At 38.6% G+C, this 14,768-nt stretch overlaps 1 long non-coding RNA gene across 2 annotated transcripts in view; it reads left to right on the top strand.

Annotated features, from left to right (window-relative positions):
• LOC115286820 overlaps positions 1-13,711 on the top strand; it is a 158,929-nt gene extending 145,218 nt beyond the window's left edge. For both annotated transcript variants that reach the window (XR_003906291.1, XR_003906292.1), the window contains exons 4-5: positions 4,664-4,762; positions 13,441-13,711. This is a non-coding gene — a long non-coding RNA (uncharacterized LOC115286820). The remainder of the gene's footprint in view (positions 1-4,663; positions 4,763-13,440) is intronic.
• The last annotated feature ends 1,057 nt before the right edge of the window (positions 13,712-14,768 follow it).

Genomic DNA, 14,768 nt, shown 5'->3' with positions numbered 1-14,768 from the left:
TCACAAAAAAGGAAATCAGGAGTCATTTGCTATCATCAGTGTTAAACACACACACACACATACACACACATTTTTTTCTAATAAAAAAAAGTGTTTCAGAAAGCAAAGAAGGTGGATTCCTAGTTCAAACCAGTATGCCACATTCACAACCTTCTATTAATTTTTATCTAGTTTTCCAAGATCCTTGATAAGCAAGGGGTAAAGGGAAGACGTTATGCACACTTACATAAGTTTAAATTATGAGTCTTTATTCATCCATTTCTGAAAGAAGGTCCTTTTCCTTTATTAATTATAAAATAATACTATATATGAAGATATAGATTTTTATACTTTGTGTCATATTTTCCTTAGTCTACCAATTAATTGTGTGAGGTAGCTTATAATATAACCTCTATTTTACAGTGAGGATGTTATATTATGATTGCTGTTATTATTATTTTTGTATAGCTAAGTTCTTAACCACTACCTTAAATCTCCTCAAATGGGGATCAAAAACGTGAACAGTTATTCAGATGTGATAACAATGTAATTGACTCAGTCTCAGCAAAAAAATTTCATGACTTGCTTGATTCCATTATTTTGCTGTAATGAGGTTGGGTTTATAAACACCACATGTAAACTTTCTCGTTTAGTCCATGTTGTGCTGAATGGTACACATCTCTGGAATGCCTGGCCAGGTTCAGCAGTTCAGCGAATACAACTAACCACGATCAAGTAAGATCGGTAAGATACTCGCTGTCCTGGAAGTTTTTAACTTTCTTCTCTGGCAGAAATAAAATCCCTTAGAACAAGATACGTATATATACCCTTTTATATCACCAGCAGCTGGCATATAGTAAATAGTTTTTAAAAAATCAGCTAAAGTGGTGCCTGGATGGCTCAGTCAGTTGGGCATTCAAATTCGGTTCAGGTCATGATCTCTTGGTCCATGAGTTTGAAACCCTCATCAGGCTCTGTGCTGACAATCAGAACTTGGGGCCTCCTTAGGATTCTGTCTCCCCCTCTCTCTGCCTCTTCCTCTGCTCACTCTCTCTCTCTCTTTCTCAAAAATAAATAAACATTAAAAAATGTAAGAAGTCAGCTAAACAAATTAGGATAGTGAGTAGAAATCAAACAGCTTAATTTATTCTTACAAAGGTCTATGTGGTATGGGAGATTATTTGCAACATGGCTGCTATAATTCCTCTCTGTGTATGTATGGCCCTGGTCTTGGTCACATGACTTTCCTTGACCAACAGAGTTAAGCAGAAGTGATGGTATGTGAACCTGTCTCAACAAGTCTTTCAGCTGTTCTTCATTTTCGGAAGCTAGTCACCCGCTAAGACTAACCAGCTGGAGTCATCACTGAACCAAGAGTGACCACCAGTCTCCAGAGCTGGCAGTGAGGCTGACTTCGCCCATAAAGCCCTAGCTTAGTCACTGGATGACCTTAGCTTTATAAGTGACCCTCGCTAACATAAACAGAATTTCTCAACTGAGCCCAGCCCACACAGCTGACCCGTAGAATAACGAGCAGAGAAAATGGTCACTCCTTTAAGTCACTACATTTTGGGGTGCTATTTTATATCAGAACAGATAACTGATATCTTTGACCTTTTAAAAGCTCAATATTTTCACCTCTCTCACTTTTAAAGTGAATAAAACCAGGCAATTTAATAAGAAACCAAGTAAAAACATCCATTTGAAAAACCGTCAATAGAGGACCGTTTCATCATCACGAGAGAGTTTCTTCAAAGGTAATCCTTAGGGACACTCAGTTCTTATTTTGTTTCTTTTCCTTAGAGGAGTCAGTGATATGAAACCAAATTTGCAGGTTAATCCACGGGCATCTCTTTACAGATTGAGTCACGTGCTTGGTTAGACTTACATTTTATTGTTCGATAATATATTAAGTGAAAGAAATCTACTGATACTGTTTTTCTTGGGAATTTGATTTACAATAAAAATAGATCCACAGTACATAAACTTGGATTTGAGGAGTGATCATTAGGGTAGAGTGAAAATAAAATAAAACATTGAGAGAACGTCCTGCCCAGGAAGGAAGACCACTTGGGGATGTATGGGTATAAGAGGAGAGAAGGATGAACTGACTTAAAATATAGTAATACGCGTAGACGGGGAGTACGAAGAGGTCTTGAGCAGTAAGCACATGCTGAAAGGCTGAAGGTCTTGCCCTGGAGGAAGGACAAAGGGTTTTTCACATGTTACAAGGCTTGTAATCTTTCTTAGCCAGATTGCTAAAAGTGGTAGAAAATCACTCTTACTATCAAAACTTGACCAATTTAATATTAAATATAGTGCATTTACCATATCCTTGGCAGTGAGTGAAGCAGTTTATACACATTGTCTCAATTTCACAACAATTTTATGATGGGAGAAATACCGCCACTATTTTATAGATAAGGAGACTGAGGCTCAGTTCCAGTTGTGAGGACACAGGTCTGACTATCTCACCCCGGGGCCCCTTCACTTACTCACAGGGCTAGAGCACCACAATCCCAGAAACTAGAAAGTGATGAGACATTCCCAGGGAGGGAAACCATCCCAAGAGCAGTGACATCGGTCCATTATGGAATTGTAAGCCATTTTAACTACAGTTAGTTTGACTGTTATCTTCTCCATCATGTCACCTAACTCATCTCATATGAAAATGTAACTTGTTTTGAGGAACACACAGGTTTCTAGTACCTCTTTTTTTTTCCCTTTCAGAATACCAAGTAGAAGGCTTTACTCAAAAAAAACCACCTTTTTTCTTTCAAACTAAAACAATATTATTTTCAATTAGGATTTGCCATTGTGTAGAAATATGTTTTGTTCATTGTGTACACTGTAATCAAGATTGAAACAAATTCAAAAATCTGTCCCAGGGATATTGTTGGAAAGCACTGTTGTAAATTCTGTAATAATGCAGTACTCCTGTTAGCAAGTGAAATTAAGGGGACTTCATATCTGAAAAAACAAATTAAGAAAATAAGCCCCTGAACCAAATTATCTCTACTAAGAAGACTCTCCATGTTAGACCATACATGCATGATTCTTTTTGTAATTTCACTGCAAGGTATAGAATTCTCTTATGAACCTCTGGAATATAGAGTCGCGTAAATATGGAAAGAAATATGGAGTTATTACAGATGGCAGATGATATCAGCTGAGTGGAAATGCTCTCTTATGTTTATATAACATCAAACAAAGTTTTGATATCAAATAAGTTTAAGTAAAATTTGGGTAGCACCTGAGAGGTTACCATGTAGTTTTTTTTTTTTTTTTTTGTATTTCTCTTTCATTGACCACGGAGAGAGAACAAGTTTCTAATCCCAAATGGTTACTGATCGAGGTGTTCATGCTCCCTCCTGAAGCAAGATCTGTGCTATTAATTAATCAGTTCAGGATGCCCTGCTAGCATGCCTTTGATGTCTTCTATCTTTCTCTTTTTTTTAATTTTAATTGTCCACTTAGTGCAAAAACAGACTGCCTAGGGGCAGGAAAACAGGACAGAGTGCAAGTGAGGGCAATTTGAAATGCTTGCATTATGTAGTAAAGTAACATCTAAACAATTGAAATGAACCAGATGACTACTTGCGCTGTGACTTCAGGTCATCATAAGGCTGTGAGATCATCACAAAGGGAACTTTGAGTACCAGGTACAGGGTGTATTAGACAGCCCTGCCTGGGGGCGGGGGGTGAGGGGGCTGGCCGACCCACCTCCACTTCCCAGTTACTATCCCAGCTGGATTTTAAATATTTGTTTCTCAAATTGTGTTCCAGTTTGAGTAATCTTGGACCATTTTGGATGTAATGGTTAATATTCTCATCAGATAGGAAAACCACGTCCTGGAAAAGTCTTTCCCACATCTCTTTCTCTTTGGTGACTTTGGTAAGGAAAGGAAGACAGTGGGTAATCCGAAAAAGGACTCACTCTGTTCCAGGTGGACAGAGTGTGAGGCTTGGGAGCCAGAAGAGGAAAAGTTTAGATGGTGGGTTTTCCCGCCAACGTGGATGCTGAAATGTACCGAACGCATTGTTTGCAGCGTCTCTGGGCTGGGAAAGAGCCGGGACGGCAGCCGGCTGGGCAGAGCTGAAAGGGCAGAGGCACCAACGCTCAACTCAGTTTTTTGAAAACATAAGTCCTTTTCACTGCCTGTGGACGAAATTACCAGCTGACATGCTAAACCTATTAAATATGTATTTTGCAAATTTTGAAATGAGGAAGAATGCTATGTAAAAATTTTTACAGATGCTGAATGATTGTAAATGTGGTTAAAGATGTGGGACTTGCCCCAACTTTGTTCTTTCGTGGATTGCTATTAGCTTACATTTGAAATCTCTGCTGGCCACGTATTTCACATTGTTCTTCCAAATGTAATCATTTCTCTCTTTTATCTGATCTCCTACAGTCTCTCTGTTTTCATCAATATCTGACAGCAATTCCCAAAGATCCAATATAGTCCACTCTAATATCCTTATGTGTACTCTCTTCTCTCTTTGAAATCTAATACCTTAGCAGTGAAATAATTTATTGTGCTTTATTTAGACTTTTATTTTTTGCATGTGTTTTGATATTATCCTTTTGAAAAGAGTTATTTGGAAATTTAAACCAACTGTTCACCAACAGTTATGAAAGCATGATTAAGAAATTTTGTCTCTTTCTAAATTCCTTTTTCAGCCTTCATTTTTTAATGCGCTATGGCAAATGCCACAAAGGTCATGGGTCTGGCAACAATGGGGAAGTGAAGATGAATACTTCTTGGAGCCCAGCTAACGGGTAAGCCATACAGAAGATCACATGAGCTAGAAAATCAGTGACAGTCCTATTTTACCTCAAAACCCCTTCGGTCATGTGGTTGTCCGAACCTGGGGATGTTTAATTCATTGAGTTTGACCTCCTGGTGAAACGATGGTGTCACCGACACACTCGCCTGAAAGATAAGTGGGAGCTACTTGGTTTCAAATTGCAGATACTGTATTTCTATTCATCAGGAGTCTTAAAAAAATGCATTTTGTAAGCACTATCTGCAAAGAAGGTTTTATGGGCACATTACAGCCTAATCTGTGCATTGTTAAATTAAAGGGAAAATTCGTTCCAGTGAAGTAGTTGGCAGAAAACTATAAATCTTAATGGATAGGAAAATATGCCTTTCCATAAAAAGGAAGGAAAGAAACAGACACACAAAGCAAGTGAGCAAGAAAGCCTGCTTTCAGACTCCTCGAGAACTCAGGGCTCTGAGCCGCGGCGAAAAACACTCATCCTTTTCTGATGTTCATGATTACTCCACTCCCACGTTGCCATTCTCCCCTCTGCTCTCCCCTTTTACTTGAGCAAATTGTCCCCTGGTGGTGCCAAAAATTTGAGGCAGGAATGAAAAATGTTTTTGCTTTATTCTAACCTGTGAAAATGCATTTATTTGCCAGTGTTGTGGCGGTTGGGACTCCCCCCCCCCCTTTCTCACATGGCCCTAATCCAGGCTGGATAGATCTTGATGTGCAAATAAAATTCCATCCTAAATAAGTAAACTATGTTTCTTGGTTGGAGTCTGAAACACTCTACTTATTCTTCTGCTCACGCAAGATGTACTTTCCACCAGGATCAGGATATCTTTTACAGCATTTGATCTGCGGCTGTGGAAAGCTCTTCCCGGTCATGCATGCGTTAGGGCCCCTCCTAAGAGCTAGCACGGCACCACATGTATGTGCAGTTCTCATTCGCATCAAGCAGAATTACAATCTCCTGCTTTGATGGCAGCATGTCCTACTAGTCGGGCACACTGAGGGAGCCAGGGCTATGGAAGAGCTGATGCTGGCGGTGCACATAGTAGGTATTCAATATTCGTTCTTTGTGGACTTCGACCCACAGCACAGCGTATGGTCAAATATTTAATGGTCATTCGATTGACCTTTCTAGCAGTTTCCTTAACCCTGGTGAAGGACTCTAAGACTATGCTCTATGCCCCTTCCCCTTTCATGATGTGTCTCTGTCCCTTAAAAATACATAAACATTAAAATTAAAAAAAACAAAAACAAAAAAGCAAATGCAACATGAGTACAATGGGATTTTCCTTAGAGCTTCACAATCTAAAGATGATAGGATGGGAAATGGGTATTTGAAAAGTTCTATGAAGGCATAAAATTAAAAAAAAAAAGTTTTATTGTGACCAAGTATAAGATTCTTTCTTTTTGAATCAGAAAGTGCATGATCTTAATTAATAGTTTATACTTTTACTGACTCTGATTCATCAGCATGCTCGTCGATTTGCCACGTGAAGGGCTTTATGAAGTTATCTTAAAATAGGGACATCAAAGAATAAATTTGAGATGTTTGCCGCATTTGAGGCAAAGGGAATGGACCAACATTGGCAGGGAAGCAATGCCATCTCTGGTAACCGGGTAAACTGCTAATCTCCCGAGAAATGTCCAAGGATAAAAACCAAAACATTTTTCAACAGGGTTCTCTTTAATAATTGCATTCTTGAATATTTTATCCTGCCACTATTTTGTCCCCAATCAAGTGTAGAAAGTGGCCTCAAAGGGTTTCTTTTTCTTCCTGTGAAATGGAGGTGGCAGAACTATTTTTGTGCAAGTTGGAACAACAACTTATTTTTTCCTTAAACTTTTTGATGTTAAAAAGTTATTGTTCCAATAAAAGTAGTGGAGAAAGGAAGAATAAGTAATTATTGTGTGTTTATGTATTTATGCAAAAGAAAAAAAAAACCTTATTGTGCACCTGCCATGTGTGAGAGAACAGGAGTAACTGTCACACAAAAAAGCAAATGTTGGGGCACCTGGGTGACCCATTTGGTTAAATGTCTGACTTTGGCTCAGGTCATGATCTCATAGTTCGTGGGTTCAAGCCCCATGTAGGGCTCTGTGCTGACAGCTCAGAGCGTGGAGCCTGCTTCAGATTCTGTGTCTCCCTTGCTCTATGCCCCTTCCCCTTTCATGATGTGTCTCTGTCCCTTAAAAATACATAAACATTAAAATTTAAAAAACAAAACAGCAAATGCAACATGAGTACAATGGGATTTTCCTTAGAGCTTCACAATCTAAAGGAGATGATAGTCATACAGATGAGTAACTATTATCATTTAATCCATAAATATGTATTCAGCATCTACTACATTCTAGACATGAGGCTAGCCACCAGGAATTTAATAGGGAACAAGCCTCAGATTCCTGCCCTGATGGAGCTTACATTCAAGTTGGGGGAACACAAAAAATGACCAAATCCATGCAATAATAAACCAGGTGATTGAGTCTAGGAAGAAAAGAAGTAGAACCTGTGATAGAGACTGGTAGAGTTAATCTTCAATGTGGTCACCAAGATTCCTGTGACTGGGTAATACTCAGACTAATCCTCCAAGAACAATTGTCAGTCACGCAAAGGAAGAGTTGGGGAAAGGGTGCCCCAGGCATGGAGAATTGCTAATACTAAGGGATAGAGGTGTGACTCAGTTCATGTGTCACATTCTGGTATTAAAAACTTTCCTGAAACCCTCCAGGCAACGTGGCAGAGTCAATGCTCCTTTCCGGATATTTGATTATGTTGTAAATCATGTGTCTCTGATCTACTCCACATTATGTTAAAATAATTTGTGTACATGCCTGACTTCCCACGAGGCTGGTTTCAGCCGGGTTGATCTGCTGTGCTACTGCAATATCTGGTGTATGTGTCACAGTGTTTTTGGTTTTGATTTCCCGTTCCCCTTTCTTCCGTCAGGTCTGCACATGTACTAGGTGAGAATGTGAGAAGGGCGCAGACGCTCTTGTATAATGCCAGTAGAATAATTAATCTAGGCAGTGTGAAAAAATTTCCCCACTGATTCCACACCCTGAAGGCAGAATAGATTTCTTTTCTTTTCTACTCTTGTCCTATAAAAAAGAAGAACCTATAATAACCTGTGCCATTGTAGTAGGGAGCCCTGGGGAACAGAGCTGGAACCAGCGAGGGAAGGTGGGACCACAGGCTGGGCAACAAAAAGGATGTAGAGTAAATAAAAGAATGGAAGACGAGATAAAAGATAAATGGGAGCAAAGTTCTGTTTATTTTGAAAGGCAGGAAGATATGTAAGAATGGAGAATTGAGGTTTTGAATCTGTACGAATTTGGGCAATTACCCAAATCTCTCTTTGTCTAGAGAATGTGTTCTAAAGTTAAAGTAAATGATCCCAATGTGTAAAGTTGGACAATGTTATATAATGTTCTAGACACTATGTTATCTACTAACAGTTTGAATATGTGAACCACAGGTAGCCCTACCCTTGCCTATTAAAGGTAGGAGTACAATAATGGATTTGTAAATAGTAGAGGCTCATTAATTTATCAGTGAATGTTAAATAATTTAAAGTCAAAAGCAAAACTGTTTTATTACTGTTATAATTCTATTGGATTGTTTGAAATAAAATCAGCTTTATCAGTCTAGGCGCCCCCATTTGGAGGGAGTATACACAGATTATAGGAAGGGAAAAGTGGCCAGGCACCATTCTATAATGAGACAAAATACTTATGAAAAGAATTAAGTGATTTGGCCAAAAGTTTTAAGTATCACATAAAATGGGGGAAATAGAAAATGTCTAGAAAATTTTAAATTGTGAGGAAAAAAATTTAGAATGTCCCAAGGGGATCTTCCTGGGCAGGAAGGCATGATCCTAATACTAGGGAAATCAATGATGAATAAGGTAATCTTTCTCACTCTGCAGGGGTTACCTTTCTGAAAAGTACCCTGACTGACATGTTTTATTTTGCAAAGTCAATGTCCCACGGAAAATTTATGAAAGCCAATAAAAATAGCATTATATTTTTAAACACCTTAAATATAAAAGCTCAAGAAGGCCTGCTTCCAAAATAAACTGAGTATTTTAAAATCAAAACAAAAATACTGCAGTTGGTACCTTGTATTAATCAAGATAGCCTAAATCCTGCAGCACTACAAATCACTTCCCCATAGTGATTAGGGAGCATGAGGCAAGCTGAGGGCCACCAACACCCCAGGCGGGTATATGTGTGAAATTCCTTGGGCACTCCTGGCTGCCCAAGGAAGGACAAAGGAAAGGGGGGAAAATGGTTAACAGAGAGAGGCTATAGTCCTGCAGGAACTAAGTCTCCGTCTATTTACAAATATGTTGGTAAATCACAAGGAAAAGGCAATCTTATCAATAGCCTAATCTCCAGAAACAGCTAGACTCCATTGCCTGGAGCCCCAACATCACCCCTCCCTAACGTTGTGGTAAACAAAGGTTGAAGGAAATGGCAGATAGAACTAAATTCCCTTATAACCTGCAGCCCACTGACAAATACTTGAGGCAAGCAGAGTGAAAGGTTTCTCCAGGAACTCCCTACTGTCTTAATGTTAATGCTTTGCTAGAGGGAGAAACAACCTTAGCTTGACAGTACCTAGGCCTCCAGTTTCCTGTGGGTCTTCTTTAGGATACGAAAATCTCATTGGAAACTCCCCCTGGACTTTACCTTCCCCTGGCTCCATAGTACACAACCAGTCTCTCCTCGTGGTCCCAGGGCACCTCTTTCTGGCCACAGGTCCTATTGCCATGCTTTAATAAAATCACCTTTTTGCCCCCAAAATATCTTTAAGAATTCTATCTTGGCTGTAGGTTCTGGACCCCTTAAGCCCCACAATTACCCCAAAAATCTCAACAGTACTAGTGGGTGATCATACAAAGCTTATCCCTCAATGATGGTAGGTTTTACTTCTTACAGTCCCCAAAGAGCTCCTATTAACCCAATTCGAGGTAATACTTCTAACACTGAACAAAATACAAATAACAAATGCCTTAAGGCCCTTGAACGTGACCAAACTAGGGAAATGCTAGAGAGAAGTCAACAATTAGAAGAAGGAACAACACATTTGGTTCCCAAATGTTTCAGGAGTCCTAACCACATGGCAAGCCCCAGTCTATGGTCTGCAGGGCTGACAGTCACATAGAAATTCCCCAGACTGGGAGGTTTCCATGCAGCACAGCAAAGGCTAAAAGAAGGGAATTGAGATTCTACTGTTCAGATTCTGCAAGTGCAGGGGAGAGAGAATTTGTGGTTTGCGTTCTAGCCAGTTTAACTGTCTGCCATAAAATGATTAATACTCTTTGAAGGAAATAACAGAATCCAGAGTCTCCACAATAAAATATTCACAATATCTTGGCGGGGGGGGGGGGGAATCCCAAATTTGAAGTTAGCAAGCAATAAGTTTTAAGCAACTATTACAAATATCATTAAAAAATAAGTAAAACTATATTCATAATCCATGAAAAGGTGTGAAATCCTCACAGAGAGATATACAGTGTTTTAAAAATCAGTATAACTCCTAGAACTGAAGAATAAAACATTGGGTATGGAAAAATTACTAGGTAGGCCTAGTAATTGGAAATGACAGAACAAAAAGACAGTGAACATGGAAATATTTTAATTAAAATTGTCCAATCTAAAAAGCAAAGGAAAAACATTTTTAAAAGAATGAACAAAGTCTTAGGGATTAGTGGAACAATTTCAAAAGATCTATCATATATGTAATTGTAGTCCTGTAAGAAGAGAAAGAATTTAAAAATTTAGGAAACAATTGCTCAAATTACTTAAATTAATAAAAATGAAAAATATCGGGGTGCCTGGGTGGCTCAGTCAGTTAAGCATCCAGCTTCAGCTCAGGTCATGATCTCATGACCTGATCTCAAACCCTGCATCAGTCTCTTTCCTGTCAGCACAGAGCCTACTTTGGATCCTCTGTCTCCTCCTCTCTCTCTGCCCCTCCCCTCCTCTCTCTCTTTCTCTCTTTCTTAAAAATAAATAAACGATTAAAAAATGAAAAAATAGTTTTAGATTCAAAAAATTCTATGCATGAGAAATACATAAATATAAAGAAAATCAGCTCTGCTCATTATAGAAAACTCCTCCAAAGAAGATTAAAAGAAAATGATTGAAAGCAGGCAGAAGAAAAAAGGCATTATATAGAGAGGAAGAGCAATTTGATTAAAACTATGTGTGAATTTTCATTAGTCACAACGAAGGCCAGAAAAATAGTAGAATGGTATTTTTAAGATCTAAATAGCAAAAAAAACTCTCAGCACAGAATTTAATATCAAGTAAAAATATTCTTCAATAAAGCTGGGGAAAAAAAGAATAAAATCAAAACAAAGACATTTTCAGGCAAGAAGCAAGTTGGAGAACTTGTCACCAGCAAACCAACACTATGAAAAGTGCTAAAAGGAGTTCTTTAGGCTGAGACAAATGATGTCAGATGGAAACTCAGATTTTTAGGAAGGACTTAGGAGCCCTGGCTGGAATAATAAATATAGGCAAATTTAAAAGACGATATTTTTCTCTTAACTAAAAAATTACATATAATTTTAAAGTATAATTTATAGTAATTTATTATGGACTTTTATAATAAATAGAGACATGATATATGTGACAAATTCAGTATAAAAGACAAAGAAAGGGTAAATAGCCATATATAGTTGCAAGCTTCTTTTTTATGGGAAGTAATGCAATATTAACACTAAATAGACTCTAAAAAGTCAAGGATATATATTATAATTTCTTAACCACTGAAAATTAATGTAGAGAGGTATTATTAAAAATCCAATGGGTGAAATTGAGTTCTATGAAAAATACTTAGTTTACATAAGAGAAGGCAAGGAAGAAAGCACTGAGGAACAAAAATTGAGGGGAAAACCAGAAATCTATAGTAAAATAATAGACCTAATTCCAACTCTCTAAAAACTGATATTTAGTGTAGATGCTCTAAAGACTCCAATTAAAAGGCATTGATAGGGTTGCCTGGGTGGATTTTACTCATAATCTCATGATTCATGAGACTGAGCCCCATATCGGGCTCCGTGGTTACAGTGCTGAGCTTGCTTGCAATTCTCTCTCTCTCTCTCTCTCTCTCTCTCTCTCTCTCTCTCTCTCTCTGTCTCTCTTTCTCTCTCTCTCTCTCCCTCTCTCTTAGAATAAATAAATAAACGTTAAAAAAGGCATTGCCAGCTTGGATTTTTAGAAATCAAGACATAACTACATTCTATCTCTAAGATATGTACTTTAAATATAAAGACACAAGTAATTTGAAAGCAGATAAGAAGGCTTGAGTATCTGTATTAATATCAAAGAATATGCCAAGACAAAGAAACTGCCAGATATATTTTGGAAAATGAAAGGTATATTTTCAATGGTAAAAGGGTCAAGACATCAGAAACACATATATGTGTACCCAGTAACAGAACTTCAAAATCCATGAAATGAAAATTGACTGAGTTAAAGGGAGAAATAAAAAAAATACACAGCTATACTTGAAGATTTTAACACTCTTCTCTAAGCAATGGATAGAACAACTTGAGAGAAAAAAATATTGAAATTTTAGAAGATTTCAATGAACAATGCCCATCAACCAATGTGATCTGATTGATATTCATAAAATACTAAAGCCAACTGGAGAATGCACATTTTTTAAAAAGTACATATGGATCTAATATTTTATGAGAAAGACATTCATCAGACTTTTCTACCATACAAAGCTAAGAAAAAAAACAATGCAAATCAAAAATAGATAGAAAAAGGAAATAAGTATAAAAGTAAAAAAAACCAATAAAATTCAAAAAGACAAAAAACAGAGAAAAATAGGCAAACTTCTTATAAAATTGGACAGGGTAAACAATATCAGTAGAAGTACAGAGGGAGAAGAAACAGCACATCAGACAGTCAGCCCTGGGTCCAGATCTTGCTTCTTCCTCTTGGTACCTTTGTTGGACAGCTATTCTACTTGGTAAGCTCCATCTCTTCCAGAATGGTGATAATCATGCTTTCTTGGTAAAAACTATTCTGGAGATTAATTACATCTGCGTCTGGAACATAGGAAATGCTAAATAAACCTAATGATTGTTATTGGTGAGAACTCAAAAGTAATCCATGGTTTGGTAGGTGAATTCAGAAAGCTTTTGCCTAAAGATACTTTGGAGTTGTTGGGACCCAATAATGGTAGCGATTTGCTTTATGTCACAGAACATGAATGGGCATAGCCAGAAGCAAACAAAGTAAACTATATTAACCTTTTTTTGTAGTTTTCCCTATTCCTGACTAATTTACTATTTAAAGGTACACACACACACACACACACACACACACACACACACACACCCTCATCTTTTTTTCCCCGTCTCTGGTGGTTAGCGCATGACTGAACGGAGACTCGTTGAGACAAGTGAGGCGGAAAGTGAAGTCCCGAAATAAACAGCGTGAACATCAGTAATACTTTAATTTCCATGTTTCACGGTTATGCAAGCCCACTGCTTTGGAATTTCAACATAACCTTGAACCATCACCAACTTTAATTTTCCTCACACTTCAACCAGTAGTAATTAGGTCCTCCCTCCTGCTGCTGCTGCTGCTGGTATTTTTGTTATTGCCTTTCCTTCGCTTTCATTCACTTTGTTTAATTCTTTCTGGCAGCTGCAAGTGCTGGATGCCAAACTCCTGTGTTTGTCACATCAGAGCCACGTCGCTTCACCCTTGCAGCGCGGCGGGCTTAAGGAGGCCCTCTGACTGCTACAGAAAGCTGCCCTGGTGGTATCGCTGGGCTCAACAAGTGCTTCCTCCAGAGGTGACACTGAGACCGAGGGCGTGAGGGCTGTGTACCACCAGATTCATTTCCTGGCTCGATTTCTCATTATTGGAGCAATACTGGGCAAGTCACTTGATCTGTGGGAACCTCAGCATTGTCTTTTTCAGAATAAATATAAAAATAGTATTTTTCTCAAAGAGCTGTTTAAGATTAAATGGACCTAGTGTAAGTAATGTGTGCCTTCAATGCACATCAGTCACTACTATTTCCATTTGTCACGGTGAATCCCTTTGTCCCCTTTGGGTCACCCCTAATTGTAGTGCTTTGACATCCATGACTAGCTATTGATGGTGGATCTCCAGGGGCCTGGGGACATTCGACATGTGGTGCTGTGGTTCATCCCCACACCCGTAGTGTATTAGTTCGCATAACAAAGTACCACACCTGGGTGACTTAAAACAACAGAAATTCATTCTCATAGTTCTGGAATCCAGAAGTCTGAGATCAAGGTGTCGTTAAGGCCCTGTTCCTACTGAAACCTGTGGGATCCTTCCTTGCCTCTACCTATCTTCTGGTATTTACCAGAAATTTTTAATGTTCTTCTGTTTGTAGATGCATCACTCCAGTATCTGTGTCTATTGTCATATGGCTGTCCTCTCCCAGTGTGTTTGGATCTGCACACAACACTTCTCTCTGTGTGTCTTCCTTCTCCTTTTATTATAAGGACACCAGTTATGTTGGATTAAAGACCCCCCCCCTACACACGTACACACTCCAGTGTAACCTTATCCTAATTAACTACATATGCAATGATCTTATTTCCAAATAAGTTAACATTCTGAGGTTCTCAGGGTTAGGACATATCTTGGGGAGGGGCATAGTTCAACCCACAACATGTGGACTCCTGTTTTTTTACCAATTCCAGTTATTTTTTGTAACTGCTTCTGCCTCATGGTAGGTAGGTGCATTCAGTGAAGCAGATGGAGTGGACTTTTGATTGATGTCACCAGAAAGGACATTGTGAATGACTGGGATAGGATCAGACAGTAGTTCTCGGACTCCGGGAGGCATAGGAATTGGCTCGGGAGTTTCAGAAATGATGATGCCTAGGTCCTGCCCCCAGTAATTCTGATTACATTGGCCTCGTGTAGAGCCCAGGCATTAGGAGTTTAAAAATCTCCCCAGGTGACTGTAATGTGCAGGCAGGTCTATGAAC

Source organism: Suricata suricatta, chromosome 3 (assembly GCF_006229205.1).
Source record: "Suricata suricatta isolate VVHF042 chromosome 3, meerkat_22Aug2017_6uvM2_HiC, whole genome shotgun sequence".
In the NCBI taxonomy this organism is placed as follows: Eukaryota; Metazoa; Chordata; class Mammalia; order Carnivora; family Herpestidae; genus Suricata; species Suricata suricatta.
The sequence above is the reverse complement of the archived record's forward strand: the minus strand, read 5'-3'. Positions and strand labels throughout refer to the sequence as shown.